At 39.6% G+C, this 22585-nt stretch overlaps 1 protein-coding gene across 5 annotated transcripts in view; it reads left to right on the top strand.

Annotated features, from left to right (window-relative positions):
* The window catches only part of RHOH (ras homolog family member H), a 49129-nt gene that overhangs the window by 2190 nt on the left and 24354 nt on the right, over positions 1-22585 (top strand). For 3 of the 5 annotated variants that reach the window (XR_002643452.3, XR_002643453.3, XM_022565565.3), the window contains exon 2: positions 1250-1335. The gene's annotated coding sequence lies outside the window, so the exon portion shown is untranslated. Of the gene's footprint in view, positions 1-507; positions 644-1249; positions 1336-7612; positions 7805-22585 lie in introns of those variants that run through there. The other 2 variants (XM_022565578.3, XM_022565586.3) reach the window with 2 other exon arrangements.

A 22585-nucleotide genomic window follows, 5' to 3' on the forward strand; every position in this document is an offset into this window, starting at 1 on the left:
AAACTCTCAGTAAATGTAGCTATTATGATTCTTATCAAGGCTGGGGACACTAGAATGAGGATGGCATGGTCCCTGGCTCGAGAACAAGATCTCTCTAAGGTAACTTTTTAAATGCCAGTATTCCTTTAAAAGGAAAGTGGGGGTGATAAGTAGAGCCTGGGAATTAATATTTTTTGAGCACCAAGAATAGACTAAGTACAGGGTTAGGTGTTTTATAGCGATAATGAATATGATAAAAGGGAAACAAGGTTAGGAACTGATTTTTTTAAGCCTTTCCATAGCAAATTCTCAGACTTAAAGGACAACTCTCTGAGTGACTGCTGTGTTATTTGTGGGCATCTGTGGCTGATGCTCTCTGAATGCACGGGGTGGTATTATAGAGTACTTGGAATTAGAGGCGAGTGGGTGACTCTTCTTCCTTGGCCAGTTTTAATTAAATTATTTATTTTATGATATCTTTTAATTTTAGTGCTAACAAGGCACAGCTAAAAATCCACTTCTATTTAGGAATTGGGACCATTTTGACAATGAGTGCCCAGAGTGTTTGTTTGAGTTCTCGATGCTTGGGTCTGGATGAAAGCCAAGATTAAAAAGCATCCTGCTTTCCTGTACCGCTCTCCAGATCAGAGATTCTCTTGAGTTAGTAAGTGCCCTTTAAAAATGCAAATATGGCCGGTGTGTTCGTTATGCAGGGGATTCTCAATTATACATGCAGATTACTTTGGTCAAATCATAATACTGTTTTTCTTTCTAGATCCCCACTAATATCCTAAGGGAGGAAATTTTGGGGGCTTTGTGTATGGAAACGGGCGGACACAAGTCAGGATGGGATGCCAAAGTGGATTGTGCTGGAAGGCAGCCTGGCAGTATTGAGTGCTGGGCTGGGCAGTGAAGGGGTGGGGCGTTCAGAGATGGAAAGGGTGAATAGAGGGCCATGGAAGGTGCCAGAATTAAGGCTTCTCCTCTGAGGCTCTTAAGTCATTTGACTCCAACAGCTGCTTGAATGCCCCGAGCAACTTCTTGATGCCTTACATAAGAAGTTGTCATACTGTTCCTGGATTTGGACCATTGTTAAGAGACAGTTTGATTTGTCTGGTTCTGGCCTGGAATCATAGTTCCTCAAGCTGGCTGGACATGAAAACCCTTTGGGAAGTTTTTCAAAAATAGCAATTCTCATGCCTCACACCCCAACCCCGGAGTGGGGTCCAGGAATCTGTGTGATAAAAATACAATTTTTTTTTTCCCCCAGGTGACTTGGAGACAGTTGTTCTGTGGGTGAACTTTTGGGAGCCATTGATCCAGAGCTCTCCTACCAGGGCCCCCAGCACTGAGATGGTAAGTTGAGTAAGTGTTGAAATGGGGTAAAATGATCTTCCCTCTATTGTGAATAATATCGTCACACAAAAGCATTTTCCTTTGTTTTGAATTTATTTCTTAGGAGAATTTCTGGGAGTGGGATGATTTGGTCAAGGATATGAGCATGTTTAGAGTCTTTGTCAACCATTTTTACATTTTAACATGCAAATGTAGGGCACCACTTAAAAAATTCTGAAGTGTTATAGACATGTAGAGGCAATTCAGTCTCACTCAGGGAAAGCCCAAAGAAAGGAATTTGCTTTCAAGTGAGAAAGTACCAAATTACTCTCCCATTTCTCTTTTCCAGTAAAACAGAATACTGATGAATTACTTTTGGAATAAAATTTCAAAGCGTTACAGAAGGCTCAATTTCTTAGATCATAAGTTGAAGTCTTCTTATCACTAAACTTAGTTTCTTGTAAATCTGCAGTCAGCAGTGACCTCTTCCCCATTTCATAGAAAAGAAAACCAACAAAGAGAGTGGTTAAGTAACATGAATATGGTTTTCATGTCATTTCCCATGAGAACTATGTATAATCATCCATTCAGTCATTGTTTGAGAAAATAAATGATGGAGTAGTTTTTAATAGGTGACCCATGGAAAGACAGTAGTAAGATGAATGCATGAAGAGAGCATTATCCATATTGGAGGAGGGTGGGCAGAATGAATTGACCCAGATAGACCTCCTGCTCCATCTTTTTGTTTTTTTGTTTTATTCACTATGCATTATCATAATCTGCTAACCTAAAAGCATGGTTATTGCTTGTGGCACAGAGAGAATCAGGTGAATTTTCAATGGCTCCAACGGAAAAAAAAAAAAAAAGACGTGCTTTTGCAAAATATCAAGTGAGGTACACACTGTGGTGTGCGGGAGACTGCACTTGCTTACAAGAGCTGATTGTGATATTTCCAGAAATTTTACAAGCCAGTTGTTAAACACAGTCACTATTAAAAATTAAATTCTGGGCTTCCCTGGTGGCGCAGTGGTTGAGAGTCCGCCTGCCGATGCAGGGGACACGGGTTCGTGCCCCGGTCCGGGAAGATCCCACATGCCGCGGAGCGGCTGGGTCCGTGAGCCATGGCCGCTGAGCCTGCGCATCCGGAGCCTGTGCTCCACAACGCGAGAGGCCACAACAGTGAGAGGCCCGTGTACCGCAAAAAAAAAAAAAAAAAAAATTAAATTCTGTAAATCACAGTTAAGTAAATTATATTAAAAATAAAGGTAATACTCAACACTCATTACTCCTGATTATTTACCACATTTTTACTGTCATCTGTGCTTTTGAAGTTGTCTACTCCAATTTATCTGTGTGATAGGAATATTATACAATGATGTGCTATTAAGTATCTCTTTCCAACTTTGTATTCAGTGAAACTGGCCATGGCATGAGTATTTACACCACAAAAATTGGCAAACACTGTCAACCAGGCTCTCCACAATTTTTTTTTGAGGAAAGCCTGTTGAATAAACATTTACCAAAATAACACCAAGGAAATGTGTAAAATACAATCATGGCAACTTGGCAAAATGTGTCAAGAGCCATTAAAATGCTCATACCAGGGAGTTCCCTGGTGGCCTAGTGGTTAGGATTCAGAACTTTCACTGCAGAGGCCTGGGTTCGATCCCTGGTTGGGGAACCATCTTGCATGCTGTGCAGTGTGGCCACAATACAAAAAATTTTTTAAAAAAATGAAATGCTCATACACTTTGATCCATTAATTCTACCTCTGGGAATTTATTCTAAATAAATAATTCAAAGAAGGGAAAAAAATAACATGCATGAACATGTTCACTGTATTGTTATTATAACAGAAAAATCTGAAAATAACCTAAATATTAAGCAAAAGCGATCTGGCAGCACTAACTGTGTGGAATATTTTACAGTCATTAAAGGTCATAATTAACAGTAGTTATGAAAATATATTTGATACGGTGTTAAATTAGAAAATCAGGATTACAATTTTCACTTACATTCTGGTTTCGTTGTGAATGAGGTTTAAATGTGAGCATAAAAAAATAAAGCATTTGGTGTGTTAGAATGGTGAAATAGTAGAATTTTTTTTTACTTCATGTATTGTAGAAGTGGTGTGTGTGCATTAAAAACTATGGAGAAAGCCTGTAAATAAGTGGTCTTAAGTAGTTTTAATATTTAAGGGGAAGGCTAAGGGGAAGATTTGTGGACCAGATGGGGCTTGCTTTTGACATGCAGATGTGTTCTGTGAACCCTGGGCAGGGCAGGGTATTGTAAAGGGAGTTAGGATCTAGGCAGTCTGGAGTGGTGAATGCTAAGTAGGTTTCGTTAGGGCAACTCAGGAAGAAAGAAGTGACTGGCTGCCTACAGAGGATTTGCTAACGCAGTCGATGGAGATTGAGAAAGAGCCCAGAGAAAAGCTACCATCGAAGGCCGGAGAGAGAGGAGAGAACATTTCTTAGGAAGAGACAGGGAGATGCTGATCTCAGAGGTGAACCAGATGGATGTGAAAATAGTTCCATTTAGATCCCAAAACAATAGGGCTCAAAGCAGAAAGAAAATGATTCTTCTAAATCATGTGTTCTCGAATCTCAGTGTGTTTACCTGTGTGTGTCGGGGGGTGAACCTGTTACCTTGAGGCTTAGGATTGAAGGGCTTATGATGTAAAAGAGGTATGACAACAGAGAAAGCCCAGAAGGGACAAGTTATTCTGTTAAATCTATAGAAACAAACTAAAAACTGGAGACTCTTTTTATGATACTCCTTAAAGGGGAATATAGTTAGTGCCATAAAATTCCCTTCTGTAGTTAAGTAAGTTTTGTCAGGCATTTGGACCAGCTGAAAGTAACTGTGAACAGGGGAACTACAAGGGAAAGCACAGAGAAAAATGGTTAAAGGGAGAGTCTAGGACTCATGAATATTCTATTTCAAATCATTGGGAGGTGGTAATCAACAATAAACCTGAGTAGAATATGTGGTGCTATGTTCAGAAAACATTCGGGCCTTAGTGTATGATAATATCACATTAAAGAAGGAAAGAAAGCCTAATTTTTAATGAAATGCAGTACTTTATATACAGAACTGTAGCACTCAAAGTAGTAATAACAATTAGACATGTGCCATAACAACAATGTACGTATCACAAAATAAACATATTGAAAGTAAATGACATCGCAGTAGCGGAAGCCATGGTACTGAGATTATCGACTTCACCTGGCTTTAGAACTTTAGTGACAGTAATAAGCTCTCAAATCGCCTTTAATATCTTGGGTTCTTTCAACTTTACACTGAAAATTGTTTAACTTTAAAAAGGATCTCACATTCCCTGTCGTCAGGGGCAGTAGTCTCTTGGGACATGACATGATAAAACAAGGACAAATCAACAACCCTTAGCCTTGGAATCAGGGTCTGTTGGATATGCAAGGGTCTGGCACCTGAAGTCTGGCACCTGAAGTCACACCTCCTTCTGCCTTGCCTGCTGACTGTCCTTTTCCCTACTTTACAGGGTGTTTCATGGACTAATTGGCTTACACTTTAGAGCAGTATTTCCTAATCACTTTTTTGGTCATAAATTCCTTTGAGAATCTGATGAGAACCAAAGACCGTATCCCCAAGAAAAAGAACACATACAAGAACATGCACATTTGTCATACACGTTTAGGAGATTCAGGGATCCTCTAGAGTGTATCCATGGACAATCTGTAGTCCAGAGGCCTCATATTAAGAAATCCTGCCTGAGAGGCTGTCAGTATAGCAGAGAGGGCATTGCAGAAATTGAGAAAGTGCTGGTTATTGTTGATGTTGGATTTAGCTGCTAAAGAGAAAAGTTGACTCTCCAGCTGATGGCTAAAATGAGGACAACATGGCAGGTACATGTGTAATTTTATAGCACTGGATCCTCAAGTTCGGTAAACATGCGGAGCTAGAGCTTGTTCTCTTCAGAGTATATATGACTAATGTTCTACGTCCTTAATTCTGAATTCTCTTATGTGAAGCCAGGATCAGTAGCCATCTGGGAAAACATCTCTAAGATTCTATTTTAATGTCTTATTTACTGTCATGTGGTACCTACTTGGCACAAGAAATGCAGGCACTTTGTAAATACCAGTCTGGCTAGCCCCAGAGTGTAGTGAGTGGTATTCAGTATTGGATACCCAGCCAGGCTGCTTTTAGATGGGAAAGGCCTGTGTGTAATGTGATCGCTTCTGAGTGTAAAATGCTGGTTTTCCTATCTGAAGCTGAACATCTGTTTGGGCCCTGATGACTTTGGAGATAGTACTTTTCCTGGGTAGCCTTTAGACCACAGAAGCCCAGTTGGCCATCTTCTGTTAGTGGGTACTTGATTTGCAGTTTGGGGACCTGGGTTTTTTCGGCTGAAAGTTCATGCCTTTGTTAATCTCCTATCCACTTAGATGGTGACAGGGGCTCAGGCAGGGTGTGAAGATTTGTCCCAAATCTGTCATGTTGATGGAGTGGGGGAGGGAGATACAGGATGGGGAGGGGAAATGCACCCAGTCTTCAACTCTCCAGAGAAAAAGTATGTGCAACTGGATAAAAAAAAATTGTGAAATATGAGTCAGGCTTCTCTTGGTCTGGCATAGTGTAAGAATTATACGTCTTTCTTTGAGGTAGAAAAGGAAAATCTGTAACAAATATATTCAAGTAATTAGTGCGCCTCACCTTCTACAACCATTTAAATTATTGTACACCCATGACTAGGTCTCCTGCCAATTTCAGTTCAATGTATTCAATGTATTTTTCAATGTATTCAGTGTATTTTAATACATTTAATGCATTTAAATAATAACACTGCATCATAGAATCCTCAGTTACAGCCCACAAAACAGAAATATTCCACGTACACCAAAGACCAGTGGCAAACTCTCCACCCCCTTGTCTCTTGGAGATTGCTTCCCCTGCTTCGACATTACGTCTAGCGAACTAGTTGCTGTTGTGGGGAACTGACTGGCATGTATCTTGTATCTCTTCCTTGAGGCTTCTCCTTTCTCTCAGAGGCTCCTTTCTTTTGGGCAGGATCCCTGCTTTTCCTTTGCTTTCACCAGTGCTATTCTAACTTCTGCCTTCTTGAGCACTTCTAAATACACACATCTTATCATAAATCTTTTTCTCAGTTGCCACAAAAAATCCTGCCTGTCTTTGTTCCAGTCTGGAGCTGAAAATGATTTCAGCCATGATTGAGAGAAGTATAAGAAGGCCTGGGATTAGTCCTTCTGACAAGGAAAAGGAGAGCCATATATTTGGATTCAAATTTCAACGATGTCAAGCCACTGCCATCAGATGCAGAAGCCCTTAAAGGGTCTAGAAGTCCCCTCTGGTGTACTTTCTGGGGTTAAAACCTGATTTTCCTCAAACTCCAATAGCTTTGGACAGTAACTTGCTGTAATTTACGATGACAGTCTTTCTTTCTTGCTCTCTCTTTCTCCGGCTGTGATAAGGGAGTAGAAGAGGGTGTTGGACGTATATACAGGAAATAGGAGGGGAAAAGGCAGAAAAACCTTACATGTTGACAGTACCACAGCTTCCTACGTTTACTAAAATGATACTGTCACTCTTCCTATACACAGAATATCTGATAATATCAGAGAAATACCTGTAATAATGTTGACTTTAAAAATATAATAGCAATGCATGTTCATTGTAACAAAATGTGGCATATGCCTTTTAACCTAAGTATACGCGTATACATTTTATTTATGAGTATTTAACTTTTTATTAAAAACACCATCATGCTAGTGCTTTCCCTTCAAAATGTGCAGAATCTATAGAAAGGAGCTTAAAGTAAACATTGCTCCTTAATACAAGAGAAATACAGCTGATGCTTAAATGGATCACTTGAATTAATGAAGGGCAAGCAACTATGGTATCTTTTCTGAGTCCCATAGTTATCTTTTTTTCCTTTTCATCCTCTACATCTCAGGAAAAGTGATTTCAAGATGTAGATTGTGGCAAAGTTTCTATTAAATTCTAGAGCCATGAAAATGCATGGACAGTTTTGTCATGGTGGCAGGGGAGTTCTGTGTAAAACTTGGACCAAAAGTTCAAAACCCAAACCAAGAGTTTTGGATTTCCCCAAGTGCTACCCATTTGACATGTCATCCAGGAAAGACCCAACACACATAGATATGGAAGGAAAAACAAAAGTTTCTCTTCCAACAGGGGCTAGACTCTTGTGGTTTTCAGTTTAGAAACTAGATTGTGCAATCGTACTCATGAAAAAAGTCACCAGCATTTTTAGCTTAAGCTGATGTTCAATTTTTTTTTCTGACCTGTGACCAGCCAACCTTAAGAAGCTATATTATCTTAAAGCTCCCTCTGATTTATCATTCCTTTCTTTAGAGGGCTGAAGTGATCATATTTAAAATTCTTTCCTACATTCATTCACGCTGTTTGGAGTTTAAACGTTAGTGCTACTTCCTTTATGTATTTGGTCATGACTGGTTTTATTTCTCAACAGGTATGTAGCTCATTATTTTATCTACCAATTATAATTACTTCTTGTTTCTTTTGCCAATTTTGAGAGTGCTTAACGATTCTTAAATGCTAGATCTTTAACAAATTAATTACTAAAATGCAGAATAAATAGCATAGCAAATTCACTTGCCTTCATAGTCTTTTAGAGTTTGATCAAGAACTTTTCAATTATTATCAAGTTTTTCCTTTTCCTATAAAATATTGGCTGAAGTACAATTTATAAATAATATCACCAGTCAGGAAAAAAGGGTTGAATGAACCCTTCTGCTCACCACATAATAAGCTTTGTTCTAAATTATTATTTTAAATTACTTTAGATGGCTATAGAAAGGCTTCTTTTCAGAAAAATTGCAAGTAACTGGGCAGTATGAAGCAATAGCCTTAAAATGTTCATATACTGTGACTGCTTCTAAGAATTAGTCCTAAGAAAACAATAAGTGTTTTATTATAAAAACAAAGCTTTTCAACACAATGATTTTTTTATAATAGAAAAACCTAAAAATCATTTAAAATGAAAGGCATGATTAAATAAATTATATTCCTATTAAATATTCATTAAGGTATTTTTTGAAGAATGTTTAATACGTGAGAAAAAAATTTGAGTACAAAATTACATATTTTTGTTTAAAAAGGCCTATATATTTTTATACGTGAGTTCAGAATATGAAAGTAGATAAACCAATATGTTAAAAGTTATCATCTAGTGTATAATAAGATTATGTATGATTTTAAAATGATTTTTATTTTTCATGTATTTTCTGTGATTTGCATATATTACTTTTATAATAAAAAAGGTAAAAAATCCTTATTAAAAGAAAGTCAATTTATGGTGTGAGGTTAATAGTGAAACTAGTAAAATGATTTTGATGTGAGAATTATTTTGATATTTTGAAGAAAACCTAATGCTTGAAAGCCCTAAGCCTATAATTAAATTTTATCTTTTAAGATTTAGCGGATCTTTAGGTTTAAAGGGATTTTGAGTTTCTTTTATCTTGAACCTTGAAAATCACTTTTAATGAGAGATGTTGGAGTTATTAAATAGGTTTGGTTTATATTTTTAAAATAAGAGAGAATTAGCTTTAGCTAGTATCAGAATTTAAGTAAAATATAAAATATTCAAATGATGAATATAGAGGATTATCTAAAAAATTTTAACATGTGAAAAGATTCCCAAAGGGAGCCTTTAAGAGGCACATATTCCTTATGCATCTTAAATATTTAATTTAGAAATAACTGACTTTCAAATATTTTGAAACACATACCTACTAGGCAAATCATTCATTTGGTATAAAGTAGGAAAATTATCTCGTAGCCTTTCATGACCGTTTTTCTACACAGTAATATCAAGTATCTTAAAGTTTGTTAGTTTCAAATGCTAAATATTAGTTGGAATACTTTACAATTATTTGAAAAGTTGATTAGTTTAGTGAAGGAAAGCATTTTCCTTTTAAACATGAGTGAAATCTCCTGTTTGCTTGTGTAATATTCCTGATCACATGTTTTTGCTTTTGTTTGTGTTTCTCTCTGGCTTTGGTTTAACAATAATTCATGGTCATGTCAGACAAGCTATGGTTCATGAGACAGACAACATATCAGTTAGCAATGTTTCAGCTGCAACTTATACAATACCTAATGGTAACTTACAAAAAATCTGGATTCCCACATAAGAAGTCTGGAGATCTGTGTTCTGCCACTGGTTCAGTGGCTCAGTGATACTGCCTTTGCAGTTCTCGTGTCTTTCATCATAGTTGCAAGATGGCTGCTGCAGCTTTGAGCCTTGTGCCTCCATCGAGAGGTGTAGATTTGGGTGGAGGTGGAAAGGAAGCTGATCTGGCAATGGCTGTTGCTTTTTCTAGGAAAGCAAGAATTTTCCCAGAGATCTCCTAAACAGATATCAACTTTCATGTCGTTGCTAGGACTGGGTTACGTGGCCAGGCCAGCTGTGAGGAGGGTGAGGAAACAGGAAGTAGAATTGTTATATAATGGCCTTAGACCATGCATTCCCGATAGGGAAGCAAAGGGAGGAATGCAGTTAGGGTAGGGATGGGGTGAGGGTAGATGGGATGGTGATGATAATCCCTAAGAGGGAGAATTGTTTATTGGTGGGGAAGAGAGGCAGAAAAAAAGATATTACTCTTTTTTATGTATGTAGCACAGGTACGCATACAATACATAAACAGACGTAGAGTATATTTATGGTATTAAAATTTCATGAGTGGGGTGATTAGGGAAAAAGTCTCTAAAAATGCTCTGAGGTGGATGATAATGAAAAAAAGGTTGAGAAATAGTGGCGTAGGCCAAGAATGATCCATTGCCCTAAGGCTTTGCACAAAGTCCTACAAACAAAATTGGATTATATTATTAATGACAAAGAGAGGCTTGGATATTGAGCAGAAAACTAACAATGCCTGCCACCGATAATGTCATAAATTAAATTGAGGAACAACTTACATTATCTTGTAATTGGTGGTCTCTCATTGGATTGTGAATTTCTTAAGAGTAGGAACTGTGTTCTATTCATTTTTGTATATTAGTACACTAGGCCCTCAGTACATATATTTTGTGTATTGAATGAAACAAACGGTGTTTTACCTAACATTGTTTTAAAGCTGGACCAATTACCCCCAGACATTAATTTGAACATATTTACCCACCCAAAAGCCATCAGTAGCTTCCAATTCCTTACAGGTACAAGGTCTGCCTTCTCATTCACATTTCCTACCACATCCTCAATTCTGGTCTGGGGTCTAGGCACACTGATCTACTTGGTCCCTAAACACATCTTTGGTCACAGTCCTCTGTGCTTTTGCACATGCCAATCCCTCTCTTGTTACCTTTCCAACTCCTTTCACCTCGAGACTCTATTCTAGGTCACTTTCTCTGGGAGTCCTTAGGTGGTTCCACTTGCCTAGAAGACCTTTTCCTTTGTCTCCAACCTTTTCAAATCCTTCCCCTCACAGCCTAGTTTAAGTCTTACTTCTTCACAAGTTCTTTTCAGTGCCCTCAGCCCATGTGTACCTCCATCCTTTTTTCTTTTTTTCCTTTTTTGTTTTTTCGGCTTTTGTTTGTTTGTTTATTTTGGTTTTTGTTTTTTTTTTTACGGTACGTGGGCCTCTCACTGTTGTGGCCTCTCCCGTTGCGGAGCACAGGCTCTGGACGCGCAGGCTCAGCGGCCGTGGCTCACGGGCCCAGCCGCTCCGCGGCATGTGGGATCTTCCCGGACCGGGGCACGAACCCGTGTCCCCTGCATCGGCAGGCGGACTCTCAACCACTGCGCTACCAGGGAAGTCCTGTTTGTTTGTTTTTAATGATTCCCTTCCTTTTAAAATCCTATTGTGTTTCTGATCTGTTTCACTCTTTGGTGTACCTAATTAAGTAATTAAGTGTACCTAATGTCTTTAGTTGTTAGTTGCCTGACTCAAGCATTTATATCTTATCTCCACAATAGGCTAAATTCCAGGAGAGGAGGGAATCTCTCACAATGACCAGTATAGTGCTGTGCATCTAGGAAGCAATTAATAAAAGCTGGTTAAATAATAGATAAAATCGATAAATATCAATAGATAAAATGAGAGCCAGTAAGTAGTTGGACATTTTGCTTTCTTTGCAGTTCTAACACCCACTGTATACTATTTGTGTTTTAACATTAATAACCCAGCACAGCACCATGGGGATTCACTCACAAGAGACAAACCTAAAGGCTTGATTTAGGAGCTAGAAACCATCCACTAGCTCAGTTCTGCCTTCCATTTCCTGATCCTCTGCATGAGAGAATTGGAAGCATGGAGGTGTGGTGTAAAGCTCAGGGCTTTGGAGTTAACCAGGGTTAAGTTATTAATTTCTCTGGATCTCAGTCATCACATCTGCAAAAGGGGGATAGTATTATTTATCTTGTGGGATAGTTGTGAGGATAAAATTCGGTCATATATAAAAGTGCTTGGGCTTCCCTGGTGGCGCAGTGGTTGAGAGTCCGCCTGCCGATGCAGGGGACACGGGTTCGTGCCCCGGTCCGGGAAGATCCCACATGCCGCGGAGCGGCTGGGCCCGTGAGCCACGGCCACTGAGCCTGCGCGTTCGGAGCCTGTGCTCCACAACGGGAGAGGCCACAACAGTGAGAGGCCCGCGTACTGCAAAAAAAATAAATGAATAAAAATAAAAAAATAAAAAGAAATAAAAGTGCTTGCTTCAGGATCTGGCACCGTGTAGGCACTCAATAAATGGTGCTGTCGATGGCTTGGTTTATCAGCCTGATGTTTTGGGGGCAATATGTCTTTGCTTTTTTGAATTTCCCTCTCAACATTCCCCTGAAGAAAAGAAGTCAATTAGGAGTACTTATTTAAAAGGTATTTTCTACCCAAGGAGTTGGAATAAGAGTAGTATCTACATTTCATAATATTTTGAGCCAGAATGAAACCCTCCTGTCTTATGCGTGATGAAAGAAGCACCTAGAGGCGAGTAGTTACTCCTGGTTATGAGGCCAATGACAGAGATGAAATTGAACTCAAATATCCTGACTCCTGATTAGGGCTTTTCCCCCTTGTCTAGGGTTGCCAGATCTAGCAAATAAAAAACTAGGATACTAGTTAGATATTGAGTTTCAGATAAACAAAGAAATATTTAGTATAAGTATGTTCCATGGCTATTAGTTTAAAAACTAAAAACCCTTTTTAAAGAACAAATAAGAAAAAATAGATGTGAAGGGAATAGCTTATTGACACGCTATTTTAATAAGAGTTGAGAACTTGCCTTTACAAGGGGAAAATGGCACTTGGAGAAGTGAAGGTGTTGATTTTTTTAAAAAATTGTATTATTATAAAAATTTCAAACACATCTAAAAGTTCCCATAAGCTCATCACCCAAATCCAGCAACTGTCAAGATACTGCCATATTTGTTTCATCTTTTTCCCCCTTTGCTGAAGTACTTTAAAGTAAATTCTAGACATCATGTCACTCTACCCACATATGCTATGCATCTCTGAAATCGAGAATATTTTCTTACACTACCATGTGACCATTAGCCCACCTAACAAAATTAGCAGTAATGCCTTGGAACTTTCTAATACCCAATCTATAATCGTATCTACCTGATTGTCTCAAACATACCTTTTCATAATTGACTTATTTAATTCAATATTTAAACAAAGTCCATCTATTATACAGTTATGTCTCTTAAGTATCTTTAATGTTGATTATTTTTAATGGCAAAATGAAGTATGAGGAAAGACACTGGTTGATGTCTGGGGTTAGTTTTATTTAGATTCATAGCAAGTTGTTTGATTACTCTTCTGTAGATAGTACTGTACAAAGACCAGAAGAGACTTTGCAAAGAGCGATGGCATAAATGATTGTTTATGAGATGATCCGTTATGGTAGTTCCATTGCTTTGTTTGCAACAGATGAAAAAGAAGGAAAGAAAATGGAGAAAGAGAGAATTTGTTTTGTTTTGTTTTTTTGGGGGGTGGGGGGCGATTGTCTTTTTGTGTGTTTGTGCTGAAGCTGCTTCACATGTAAGTTGAGGATAATAATATAATAATTCTTACTACCCAGATTGTGAAGGTCAGATGTAAAGCTGTCTGAGAAAGCTGTGCTTAGATGTGTAACGTTGTTTCTCCAATTTGACTGTGCTTCTGAGTCATCCTAGTACTTTAAAAATAGCTTCTCTGGTTCTTCCCAGACCTACTGAATGTGTATGTCCCCATGAGGGGCCCAGGAAAACATTTTAAACAATTTTGATGATGCTCAGATTTGGAGATCACAGACTTTACCCCCTGGACATTGATCAATTTATCTGTAAACGGAGGGAATTCCCTGGTGGTCCAGTGGTTAGGACTTGGCGCTTCACTGCCATAGCCCCGGGTGCCATCCCTGGTTGCGGAACTAAAATCCCGGAAGCCGCGTGGCACGGCCAAAAAAAAAAAAATTATCTGTAAATTGAGAATAATGATACTTCCCAGGGCTAATGGTATATCACAGCACTGTGGGGTGAGTAGCAAATGCAGTGAATAAACACCAAGTACTTCCTTAATACCTTAGTCATGATCAGTGTTATGAACCCAGTGTTATGAATCCACGCATTGGACACTTGACTTTGAGATGGATTAGAATTCTTCAGCTTTCTCTATTCCCCCTGCAACATTTAGTATAGTGCCTAGCATGTAGTCATGCAACATTTACTATAGTGCCCAGCATGTAGTCAGAGTGTAGTACATATTGGAGGAATGAGCACATGAATGGTATTATTGACAATTCAGATCAATGACCCTTCAGATTATCAATCCACAGACAATACAGGAGACTGATAGGCCCCTAGTGCTATTCCAGTTTAGGAGGGGCCTGGATTTAGATGGGATTAATGCCCAATGCCTTACCTCTCTTTGTATACAGTTTTTGGTTTTTGGTGAAACTTTCTCCTCTTCCAATCAAAACTGGCTTTGAGGATAGAGAGAGACTTGAAGCACATTTGTATAAACGTGGAAAGGGTAAAAAGGGCTTTATCTTCCAAGGATATTCGCGTTTCAACAAAGCACTGAGCCTCTGGAGAAAGGGCTGTTTCAGTGGTGGGAGGGATGCGCAGTCGGGACGGGACTTCCCATTACCCTGATGTCCCCTGTGGAGTCGGGTAGCTTCTGGTAAGGCTGACCCCTGAAGGAGACATGCTGTGCCCGCTGTGCCAGCTGGTCGGAAAGCCCACGCGTCAGACTTTCTTGCAGGGGATCCTTATTGGCAGGGATGGCAGCTACTGCTGGTTGATTGGGAAGCTACTTCCTTTGCCATCTCCCTGTGGGGAGGGCTCCCCTGAGCTGGGCCTCTGGATGATCCCAGATCAAGAACTGTGCTGTGGGGATCTTATCAGATGCTTCTGAACTGCTGTCCTGCTTCAAAATGAGGAACCCTGAACCTTCAATTCTATGCACAAGTAGCGGTGATGACTCATAGTCGAGAAGACACTGGAATTCAGCCAGGAGAATATCATTAAAATGAGGAGATGGGATAACAGATTTTGCATGTGATAGAGAGAGGAAGCCCTCTATCTCTTTCTGTGCCCCATGATGCAAAAAGGAGAGGACATAGTTTACCTACTGATAGTTGACTCTGTGATCGTAAAGTTTCCTGGGACCTTATTTTAGAAAAATAGCAAGTGTGGGGAATTCCCTGGTGGTCCAGTGGTTAGGACTCCACGCTCTCACTGCCAACGGCCCGGGTTCAATCCCTAGTTGGGGAACTAAAATCCCACAGGATGCATGGTGCAGCCCCCCAAAAAAAACCACAAAATAGCAAGTGCGAGTCTCACTCTTCTACTTCCTGATTACGCCCACCCGTGCGCACACACACACATACTCATGGGCCAGGCTAGTAAAACTTCATGGGAAATGGAACACTGAAGAGTTCACTGGGAGGTTTTCAAATTTAATCTTACAAGGTAAGAACTTTGGGGTTGATAAACCCAAAGGAAGTGTTCTGATGGATGTCTGCATGAGATATGTGAGTGTTACAAGATACAAGCAAAATGTACAAGTGAAGAGGTGGTTACAGGAAGGTGGAATGAGTTTAGGGGATTATCTTCTGAGGCATTTCAGTTCACTTTGGAATTATGGACATGAGAAGTTGGCTAATGCTGATGTCCTGGGGTTTCTTTTGGAACCCTGAACCCTGAGGAACCCTGAAATGTCTATTGAAAGTAATTTACTATTGTCTCTTGAAAGTAATTTCAGGTGGGCTCGTACCACTAAGGCAAGACTTGAGTGGCCTAGTACATGAAGATGACTGAGCGTCATCTCCTGAGAAGCTGGATTTATATGAAGAGATATTGATCAGAAAAAAGAGGGTTGGTGATCCATGGAAACATAGAAAACAAGCAAGTCTGAGAATCGTACTCTGGCAGTGCCCGTCCATGCATTGTCAATGGCCAAAGAATCTTGGCTAATAGACCTCCTGTATTTTGATCCCATTCACAAGACCATAGAGAGGAAGTGAGCCTTAGGCTAAAGCATGCCCTTGAACTTTCTGGTACTCAGTGACAAAAGGAAAGGTGTTGCCATAAATCCTAACTGTGGCAACTATCTCTGTTACGCAAGGAACCTCTTTTCCTAGGGTCTGAGTTTCCCCAGGAATTTTTCTAGCATATTGAGCAAGGTGGTATAGGCACAATCCAAATCACTGGAATATTCCAAGGTGTTTTTTGTTTTGTTTTTACATGAGTGGTATCTGAAAGAGCTATGAGGAGTTCCAGACTAAGAAAGGGACTAACAGACCCAGTGAGACCTGCTCATCTGACAGATGAGGTGCCCGTGGTGGGAGGGGTATCCTGGACTGGTTCAGGGTCATTTCGTTAGTCAGGGGCTAACCCTGACCCAGGATCCAGGTCTCCTGTGTCATACTTTCTTGAAAGTGACTACAGTATCTGGTGATACTAGCAAATCCCATTTCTATCCAGGAAGAAACTGGGGATGCATTTATATTTTCTTTTACAAAGAGTCGTGAGTTACTTTTACAACTCCCTTTTATTACCGAAGCAGTATATGTTTTTGAAGGAAATTTGTAAAACATAGATAAGCACACAAAAAATCTATAACTGCACCAATCAGAGCATTGCGCATCTGGGTTTAGCTTCTTACTCCTCTCTATATTTTTATTGAAAAAATCAGGATCATGTTTCACATACTGTTTTGAACTTGCTTTTTTTCATGTAACAATGTTGTCATATACCTTTTTTCCACATTATTAAATATTTTTCTAAAATAATAAGGAGTTTAATGATAAAAGAGGTGTGTGTGTATGTTTTTCTCCTTTGAAAAGTTATCCTTTCTGGCAAGTAGTCTTGTGTTTAAAACGTTAAGGCAAATGAGGACAAAAATGAACAGAAGTGGCAAGTCCATTCCACAAGAAGTGTGTTTTCTGGAAGTCCCTGCTGCTAGAAACACATTTACAATTAGGCCTCCTGGTTTCATACACGTTGATAATAGCTGTGTGGAGGTGTGAGAGTTGGCATAAAGGGTGAACATCAAACTCCAGGTAGGAGCTCTGGATAATCTACGGAGAGTCGCAAGTTACCCTGCCGAGAGTAGATATTCAATAGTTATCCAGTTCCTCTCCCTGTTAGGACCTGGCCATTTTAATGTTATGGGGAATGCTTTACAAGGCCTGAGAACTTCTCGGTGTGGACATTTGGGAGGCAAATGAGTGATGTGGCCAAAGACTGCTTTCTGTCTCGAGGAAAGCCAGGAGCACGCCTTAGAGTTCTGAGGGATTTTGTGGGGTCTACGTGACATTCCCCTTTGGGCCTCTCTGCCACCTTGGCTGCCTAGTTGTTCTGCTGCTGAGGTCTGTAAAGGGGCTGGGTGTTTTCTCCAATCAGCCTCTGAAAACTCTCTGAAGTGCAAAGTGTTCACAAGTTCTTTCTGTCACAAATTAGGCCAGTGGACTCTAAATTGGACGTGTTCCCGGGGAAAAGAGGTACAAATTCTGTTTCTATGTGTACAGCTAAGATGGTTGCAACTGAACACTGTCTTGAAATCTGACACCAGCTGGGGCCCCTTGTGCTTGTTTGGCTCATGCACCCAGGCTGAGGGCTTTTTAGCACCCATGCCTCTGGGTCAAGTTAGGGGGTGGAGAAGGAAGGACAAGCTAGGGAAGGCAAGAAGAAAAGCCCAGGAGTAGGGAAAGGGCATCTGTGGGAGGAAGGTTGAGCTGTCTGCCCCTTCATGCTCTTTTCTGTTAATATCTGTTCTCAAAGCAGCAGCAGGGGTTGAGAGCACTGACTACAATTTTGAAAGAAGTTCCACTGTGGGTAATATGTTATCGAACAGCATCGCATGCTACAGAGAAATCGTTCATGAAAGGCAGAGCCCATCGATGTCGTAAACTTCGTTGTTGTCTTATTTTAAGAAACTACCACAGCCTCCCAGCCTTCAGCAGCTATCGCCCTGATCAGTCAGCGGCATCAACATGGAGGCAAGACCCTCAATCAGCAAAAAGTTTATGACTTGATGAAGGCTCAGATGATGGTTAGCATTTTTTAGCAATAAAGCATTTTTAAATTAAGTCATGTACATTATTTTTAAGACAAAATGCTATTGCACACTTAATAGACTACAGTCTAGTCTAGTGTAAACATAACTAATACACACTGGGAAGCCAGAAAATTCATGTGACTCACTTTATTGCGATATTGCTTTATTGTGGTGGTCTGGAACCCAAACCTGCCGTACCTTTGAGGTATGTCTGAAAATCTGGTGATAAAGAAAAAATTAAGTGAGAAAAGCATCAGGGAGTATAGAATAGTATGCTGCAGTTTGTATACTAAAAAAAGAGCGAGTGTGTGTGTTAGGATAATTACACATATGCATTCGTATATATGTTTGTGAATACGTGCCATAATGTAATAGCTTTGGGAAAATGCATGAAAAACTTAACACAATGGTTGCCTCTGGGAAAATGGCCTGGGGCCCTGGAGGGCAGGCAGAGGAGGAAGACATATTTTTCACTTTTGTACTCTTTGAATTTTACCATAGGCGTGTATTATATTAACTATTCAAAAAGGTAAACATAAAAACATTTAAAGATTACATGTGAGCTCAAATAAGGGAGAAAAATAATGCTTACGAGGAGTTTCTGGAAGGCCTCCTGGAGGAGGTGGTGTCTGAGCTGGGCTCTGAGACAGGTAGAACTTTACCAGGAAGAGTCAGAGCAGAGAAGGTTGTACTTTAGGAGATGAGAGTGACACACTTAGGATTACTAAGTGAGGTAACATTAAAAAACAAACAACCCAATCCAAAAATGGGCAGAAGACCTAAACAGACATTTCTCCAGAGAAGACATACAGATGGCTAAGAGGCACATGAAAGGATGCTCAACATCACTAATCATTAGAGGAACGCAAATCAAAACTACAATGAGGTATCACCTCACACCAGTTAGAATGGGCATCATCATAAAATGTCCAAACAACAAATGCTGGAGAGGGTGTGGAGAAAAGGGAACCCTCTTGCACTGTTGGTGGGAATGTAAATTGATACAGCCACTATGGAGAACAGTATGGAGGTTCCTTAAAAAACTAAAAATAGAACTACCATATGACCCAGCAATCCCACTCCTGGGCATATACCCAGAGAAAAGCATAATTCAGAAAAACACGTGCACCCCAATGTTCATTGCAGCACTATTTACAATAGCCAGGTCATGGAAGTAACCTAAATGCCCATTGACAGACGAATGGATAAAGAAGATGTGGTACATATATACAATGGAATATTACTCAGCCATAAAAAGGAGCGAAATTGGGTCATTTGTAGAGATGTGGATGGATCTAGAGACTGTCATACAGAGTGAAGTAAGTCAGAAAGAGAAAAACAAATATCGTATATTAACGCATATATGTGGAATCTAGAAAAATGGTACAGATGAACCAGTTTGCAGGGCAGAAATAGAGACAGATGTAGAGAGCAAAGGTATGGACACCAAGGGGGGAAAGTGGCGGGGAGGTGGTGGTGGTGTGATGAATTGGGAGATTGGGATTGACATGTATACACTAATATGTATAAAATAGATAACTAATAAGAACCTGCTGTATAAAAAATAAAATAAAATTTAAAAATTCCAAAAAAAAAAAAGAACAAAAATAAAGATTACTGAGTGAGGAAAGGCAGGGAGAGTTTGGGGGATATTTCATAGTCCCAGGGCAGCAATGGCTAGGTGGAGTGGGGAAGAGGAGAAAGTAATGAGAGAGCTGGTGGGAAGGAGGTTATTTTATACTTAGCATTCACAAATTGGCCCCACTGTTCCTTTCCAATGCGTCTCCCGCCTGTGCTTCAGCCGCAAAAGCCAACTCTCTACCCTCCAAATACACAGAACCTTCTCCCCTGCACACCTGGGCACCGGCTGCTTCCTCGGTCTGGATGCAGTCCACCAATCACATTTTCTCTACCCTCTGAGACCGATCTCAGATGTCTCTCCTTTCTGCCTTTCCCACTCCCACTGCCCTTGAAGATTTAAGCACTCTGTCCTCAGCATTCTCTTGGCATTCTGCACTTACCTTTATCATGGCACTTGTCCATTTAAATTTTAATTTTTTCTGGGATGAAGCTGAGCGTAAGGTCATTTGTATGCGGAAGGTTGCTTCTTTTCTCTCTAGTTTAGGATTTTATTCTCTAATGTCCCAGCGATATGGGGCCTTAGTATGATGAAGTACAGCCATACCAGCTACCTTTGCATGGCCATCGCATTACCTCTCCTCAAGAAGTCATTTCTTCTATAGAAAACAACCACAACAAAAAAGTGAGAGTTAGAGACATTATTAACAAAGTAGGAAAAAAATTTTTTTAAAAACCTCTAAGCCCAGTCTAAACTATATTAACAGTTTCTTTATCTTTTGTCCCCATTAGTCTCTTTAAAAGTATTCCTAGTTTAAAGCCAATTAAAGGCAGACATCCTGTCATTCTTTTAGACTTCTATGGATTTGGAACTTAATGTTCATGGAACATTATGTATGCATAAGCAATGAATTAAACAGCAAAAGAAAAGAATTTTGCTCTGGAGTATCTTGATAGTTTCAGGGTCATTACGAACTTGTTTCTCCCCGTTTCCTGGGAGAAGTTGAGCATCTAGGGAGACAGTTGATGCATGGGAGATAGTTAATCCCACTGCTGTGTATTATATCTGCAATATAATTAATATAGAAAGTATATACATTGATATCCCAAAAGGGGATTTTAAAAACCTAAGAAAGGCTGTACAGACTTGTGTTCTTAGGTTATTCCTCTTTGTTCCTCTTCTCCCTTAGAGAATTTAGGGCGTAACTGCTGTGCCCTTAGTACAGTTTTATCTGTAGAGGAACACGTATTGGATGAGCTAGAATTCACAGCAAGTCTGGTTTTGTCCACCATTGCACAGATACCTTTCCTATGCCTGAACCCATGCCATTCTGACCATTTTGGGCATTCAAGGGCATCAGACCAGGCTTGTACATTTATTTTTCTACGTAAATGAATCATTCAACTGCTTCCTTTTTCAGTTACTAATATATCATGGGTACCTTTCCTCACAATACGTACAAGGTTAACCTAATTCTATTTTTTTATTCAAAATATAGTTGACGTACAATATTACATTAATTTCAGGTGTACTACATAGTGATTTGACATTTGCATGCACTGTGAAATGATCACCACAATAATTCTGGTAACCATCTGTTCCCATACAAAGTTATTACAGTATTATTGACCATAGTCCTTATGCTGTTGTATTACATTCCTGTGACATTTATTTTATAACTAGAGGTTTGTACCTCTTAAGCCCCTTCACCTATTCCCCCCTCCCACCCCTATCCTAATTCTTTTTAATGCTGTATCGGATTCCACTGTATGGATACAACAGAATTAATTTAACCACTGCCTTTTGATACCTTTTAGTTATCATCAGTTCTTTTTCTTTTCTTTTTTTTTTGGCTGTTGTGAATAATACCGCAATGAAATTCTATTTTTCAAAATATTTTTAAAATAGATTTATTTATTTTTATTTATCTTTGGCTACATTGGGTCTTTGTTGCTGCTCATGGGCTTTCTCTAGTTGCAGTGAGCGGGGGCTATTCTTTGTCATGGTGCGAGGGCTTCTCGTTGCGGTGGCTTCTCTTGTTGTGGAGCACGGACTCTAGGCACGTGGGCTTCAGTAGTTGTGGCACGGGGGCTCAGTAGTTGTGGCTTGCGAGCTCCAGAGTGCAGGCTTAGCAGTTGCGGCTCACGGGCTTAGTTGCTCTGTGGCATGTGGGATCTTCCCAGACCAGGGTTTGAACCCATGTCACCTGCATTGGCAGGCGGATTCTTAACCACTGTGCCACCAGGGAAGTCCTGCAATGAAATTCTTGCACATATTTCTTGACTACTTGTATAGGTACAACAAGACAATGGGTTTAAAGAGTTAGAATTGCTGGGTTAAAAGGTACATGCATTTAAAATTTTGATAGCTACTAGCAGGGATATACCAAGGACATGGGGGTAGAAGGGGTCCACTCCAGGTATAGGCAGTGAGGGAGTACATCATCTGCTGAGAATTTAAAGACAATAATAAAATCAATGGATGTTTGCTTTTTATTATCACCATGTGCTGGCAGTGATAAAGTTAGAGTAATGCTTAGGGGTGTGTATGGATTCCATTAGAGCTGACTTCTGGGGTATATTGTGATTCCCCAACCTTATGGCACTACGTATTCCTGATTCCTGTTTACTGATTCCTAAACAGTACATTAGAATTAAAGAATGATAGCACAATGATTTTAGAGACTATGAAACAGAACTTGACTTATTTCAATTCTGTTATTCTATGTGACTTTTTGGAGTTTTGTGTTTAAATTTAAAACAGTGAAGCAGAGTGCAAATTGCAAAGTGTGATATTTCTGATCAGTAATTGCAAGTTTTAGTTTGTACAGAAAATATTTTATTGCACTTGAATAATACTTTAAAAATTGAAATTTATCTTTCTTGTAAATTGTTACTTGTTTATTTTAAAGCTATAGAATGAGTCAAGGAAATAATGATTGTTCCTGACTCTTACACATTATTACTGAAGCTAATTTTGCCATTAAAATGAGGGAGGTTAAAAAATGATCAGCTCCGGGTGTCAAAAACACAAAATGTGCCACTGAATTCTGTCATATTGCCTTCTACAAAGATGGCATTCTTCCGTACATCTTCCAGTGGTGTCTGAGAGAGTCTGCTTAAGGGAGAGATCTTTCAAATGTTGTTAGAAATAAGGCCTATAGTAAGAAAGAAAA

Source organism: Delphinapterus leucas, chromosome 5, assembly GCF_059928025.1.
Source record: "Delphinapterus leucas isolate spDelLeu-1000000601 "Yukka" chromosome 5, BTC_Dleu_Yukka2, whole genome shotgun sequence".
Taxonomy (NCBI): Eukaryota; Metazoa; Chordata; class Mammalia; order Artiodactyla; family Monodontidae; genus Delphinapterus; species Delphinapterus leucas.